Source organism: Lygodium microphyllum, chromosome 23, assembly GCF_053477565.2.
Source record: "Lygodium microphyllum isolate KBCC chromosome 23, Lygodium_microphyllum_v1.1.10, whole genome shotgun sequence".
NCBI classification, from domain to species: domain Eukaryota; kingdom Viridiplantae; phylum Streptophyta; class Polypodiopsida; order Schizaeales; family Lygodiaceae; genus Lygodium; species Lygodium microphyllum.
Genome location: NC_141157.1, coordinates 8,103,421 through 8,108,750, shown reverse-complemented (window position 1 = coordinate 8,108,750; position 5,330 = coordinate 8,103,421).

Here is a 5,330-nt window from a genome sequence, read left to right as displayed (position 1 = left end):
CACAAATAATTGGAGTGTAGAGAGGATCAACAAGGCTCTCTCCCTTTTTTTGTTTTTTTTAAAAACACACACATGACACAATTGCAATTTACACTCATAAACTTAGCATATCAAGAAATTGTTATGTTTTGAAAGCTCAAGTGCTTGACTCAAATATCTAAGTCGGTCCCACTACAATCAAAGCTATCATTCTCAAAGCTAGTAAGTGAAAGCAAGAAATCTTTGATCGTGGTATCCTTACTCCTCTTGATTTTACCTTATGGATGTGCGCGTAAGCTTATTTACACCTCAAGAATTTAAGATATATCTTTTTACTTAAGAAATATTGAGTATAGCTTTGCTTATAATAGTATCTAAGTTATGATATTATTCTTGTTTAAGTCTCTTCTTTAACCAAATGTAAGTGAGAGAGATACTTCAAAGGCAACTTTGTTTTATTATCATTTCCTTCCCTCAATATTTCCTAAGGATATTCTTGAGAAGAAGAAGTTCAAAAAAGTAAAGAGACAATGCTTGGATCCTTTTATTAGGTATCATTCTTTGGATTCTGAGCTAGTGTAGAAGACTTTGGATACTATTGGTATTAGTCAAGATGTATATACATGAGTATCCATCATATCATTTTGTCCATTTGAGTATAAATTACCATTTACTACTATTTCACATGTATAACAAGAATTTTTGTAACACATACTAAGAAATCAAATCCTTTTGGAAATCTAATCCAAATACTATTTTTGTAAGATCATATTAAAAGAAGTTCAAAAATTTTATAGCTAGACGTTTCTTTAAAACAATGCCATTGAGCAAGAATAAAATTCTAGTTCTATTACATTCTTGATTCAAAAATTACAACTGTTGAGATAAATACAACTTCTATGAAGCAAAGAACATTCCACTCTTATTCCAATGGTCTCTACGCATAGAACTTTTGAAGTTTGCATTGCATTGTATGAAGCATCTTCTACTATCCCCTTGGAAGAAAACTATACCCTCAATCCTTTTTTCATGTTGAATAATTTGCACGTCAAGTTTAAAAGCTATCAAATATTAATAATATATTTATGGTTGAAATTTTACAATAGTAGGAGGTAAGTACTTGGTACAAGATAAAGAGCATTCAACTCTTTTGCCTATTGACTCAAAACTTATATGAAGGAGTTGTGTTGTCAAGAAACTCCAAGGTGTCGCTTACATCCTTTAATGTCTACAAAGAAGTAACATTGATCTCCTTCGCTTCTTCATTTGGAATAATCTACACCTCAGTCTTGAATTGCATGCATTCTACATAAAAAACTAAAGGAATCTAATCTAGTCGAGGTCTACATCTCTTATAATCAAACGCTATTATAAGAGATTGTCATGAGATAATGTAAGATAAAGCCAATGATTAAGGGCATATACTACATGCACCTTATAAAGTTACATTTATATTCATTCTCTCTAGATTTTCAAAGAGACCTATTATGCTATCTAAGTTTTCTTTTGAAAATTTTCTCATATGCCATGATACCTTTGTCCTTGAAATTTTTTAATTTTGAAGCAAGTCACAAATATAATTAGAGGCAAAAACCATGATAAGTATAGTTTTCTTGATTATCCTTCTAAGAGTCATAGCCTTTCAAATATATTGGGAGACTTTGACTTTGAAGCTTTGCACTGTTGCTTTATTTGGAGTCTTCCAATTTAGACATGAAAGGCTTGGTACTCACAAATCTTCAACATCTTCAAGAAGGTTCTCATCATAGATATTTATTGAGTTCTTTGGCTTCTCCTTTGATGGTTGCTTCAGTGTGTCTTCATACCCCATGCCCTCAATGCTAGGTCTTTTTTTCACCTCTAAGAAATCTTCTTGTATGGATAGCCCCTTATTTTTATATTCTACAATCTCATTGATACATGGAGCTATCTTGAAAATTTCCCTCCCTCTCAACATCCAAAGCTACTAGTGGACATGGTTCATAACTTATGAAAACCTTATCAGTTTGGCCCTATGCTACTAGGATGGTTAAGTAATAATATTTTCTGAGATAAAAAAGATGTTGAATATCATTGAGCAATATATATCTTTTTTTAAAATAAGGTAGATAGAAAATATAGAGATAGAATCTAGATAACCTTTTTAATCTTTGTACTGAATTCCATCTCCTTTTATTCTATCTTTGTAATGTTCTAACTCTTGAACATAGCAAGATCAAAACCTTACACAAGTTGGTTCTCAATATCCTCTTGAAACATCTCTACATTCTCTTTAACCTCCCGATCTATACATGTAACATCTTCTCCCTTGTTCTTTTATACTTTCTCCAAAGGAGAATCCTCCATATATTGGAGAAACATAAGAAAACCTATGTTTTTTTAAATCAAAAGTTGTTGATTCCTAGAAAAAATGTAGTTTGTTTCATGCCTTCTAAACTCTTTATCAATGAGATAATACCTAGTAATCAAAGTTGTCCTAGGAGCATTGGTCCTTTGGATCACATCATTGAAATAAACATGATTTTCAATTGTGAGAGACTTTTCATGTACAGAATAGAATTCTCTATACTCCTTAAGCTTCTCATCAAGATCTCCAAGGAGCTCTTGCAAATCAAAAGGGACATTAAGCTTATCCCTAATATACATAGCTTTGGATGAGTTTCCTATCTTCTATAAAAAATCAAAAAGCCTGTCATCACAATTGTCCTCCAACTCCTCTTCCTTCATTCCCTCAAAGGATAGCTTCCTCTTTGACATCCTAACCTTGGAAAAGCAAAAACATGTAAATCATACCCTTAGGGGCAGTAAAAATTGAATAATCAAATCTTATATCAAAAACCTAATGCATGATGTATAAAACGTGAGTTTAGTAGTAGGCAATAGGTAACAACACCATTGAATTTGTGTTTCATAAAACCAATAAAAGAACCTTGACAAACCAAAAGGTGTAATGAAACACGACATTAAATAATAGAGCCACTATTCTCAGAATTTGTGTCAAAATGAAATTTTTTCCTAATAGAGGGCACTTAATTTTTTGCTATTTTTAAGGCAACTTTTTTACATATTAGACTTCTTGTTATGCCTAGAAAAAGTGATTAATGAGACCACATTCTACCATGTGCCACCCTAATCAATAATTACAATGTTAACTTGAGATTTAACCCTAGCTTTTAGTAAAGATTTGTTTTCATCTTCCTATTCCAAGATAACCTCATTTCAAATGTAGCAAGCTTTTAAGCTCCAATAAGAGTATTCAAGTACGATTAAACCCCTTTACTAGCTAAAATCCATACTTCAAGGCAAAATTTTTAGCAATCAAGTAGGTATGCATATAGAAATCTGCATTTTGTAATCTTTTGTTGTTAAATTGTTAAATGGAATGAGACTTAGACTACCAATCTTCATTGTTTGGTAGAAAGCTTGTGTTTAATACATCACAAAACAATTAGTCTTCGCTTGACTTGATCATGTCATATCAAACATAAATTTAGTTGTCTGGTTCCTTCTAGCATTGTCTTAATTATTCTCATATTTCATACATTTGCTACTTTGTTTCTATCTTTTGTTAGATAAAACATCAAAATATGAGTAATTTTTTATTGGTTTGAAACCATGTCATATGAAACGTGAAATGGGTTGCAAGGTTTCTTCTTCCTCTAATCTTTTTGCATTTCATATGTTTAGAGATTGGTCTTCACTTTCTATCAAGTGAAATGCGATTTTAAGGCCCCCTTTTTGTTTGATGTGAAAAATTTCATGAGTCATACATTTGGCTATAATTTTTTGTGGTTAATAAATTTTTTTGTACTTTTGGCAATTTATTTTGTTGAGGTATGGCTAGAATTAAGGCTATTATAAAAAAGTAGAAGGTTGATCCTATAAATATTGCTAAGAATATACATTAATCCTCCAAGCCACCAAAAAGCATAAATGGAGATTTTTCACAAACTGTGAGATGTCTTAGGAAAATTAAGAAGGCAATGAAAGATCTTACTAACGCAATTCTCCAAAGCTACCATTCTAAAGGATGGTCATGAAAATATGTGACAAATATAGTCTCAATACTTACAAGTGGACAAGAAGTGCTCTTACTTGCATCTAGGAGGCTACAAGTTCTTAATTGAATTTTTTTTAGGATGCTTTAGATCGGTAGCTTTGGAGAATATAATTAAAATACACTTATGGGTAAGAATATAATTATCCCATGAATATTGAGATATAGATTTTCTAAGGTTTTAGAGCCATAGATTAGAAGACATATAATATTCTTAATGTGCCACCATACATGAACGAGGAGGAGGACACTGTCCCTAAAGTGCAGGATATCACATATGAGAGAGACACAAGATGGAATGAGAAGGAGGAAAAGGCTACAGAGGAATAAGAAGAGAAATGGAGGGAGCATAAGAGGAAAAAAGTATAATAAAAGAAAGCAAAGCAACTAGAACCTCTGGAAAATGAGCTTTTTGACATGCTTAACATGGTATATTGCTTCTTGCCATGTGATATAAGCAAGAGAAATGATTTTATTTTTTTGGACTCAGAATGTGTGCAGATCCTTGAGGATAAATGAGAATACGTAAATGACTCCATCCTTCTTGTTGGATTAAAGTATAACATCTCTTAATTTGTTTGTTCTTAAGAATGATATTTTTCTAACGATAAAATTTTTCAGATATACTTACTATTTTACTACTTTTACTAGGTGTATAATGCATAAACTCCCTTTTGATATACATCAAACAATTGAGTTTCTTGATCCTTTAATCTTCTACTATATGAGGCTAAGTGAGCTTGAAGCAAATGCATTTGACCATTAGCTCAGTAAATTTGATTTTGATACCTTTGAGCTTGTTATGATTCCATATCATAAAAAGTAAGTTGTTTGGTATTTTTTCTACTTTCAAAAAAGTATATTATGCTAAATTATTTACCTACGATTAGTTTTGTAATGTGTCCCCCTGTCCACTGGTAGGACACGTCTTCGCAGCCCATCAGGAAGAGAGTCTAGAAAGCGCCGCCCGGCACTGTTACGGGGTTTGCGATCTAGGTCTCCCCGAGTCTGCCATGAAGCCGAAGCATTCCGACCGTTCCCACTTAGGACAGACCTGAATCAGGGTTTTCCTAATAGTCAAGTTCCTAGGAGGTAGCTAGTGTCGAGCCCCAGACGAACTACTTGCGTAGAAGCATTAGTGTCAAAGCGAATTTATACTGCACTTGGTTCAAGGAGAATGGGAATCGAGAGGGATGCAAAGTTTGATCTCTCTGCCCGTAAGGCATAGTCCCATTCCATTCCCCTAAAACAGCATAAATCGAGACTCTAGCTCTATAGATTCTAGGTCACTGTT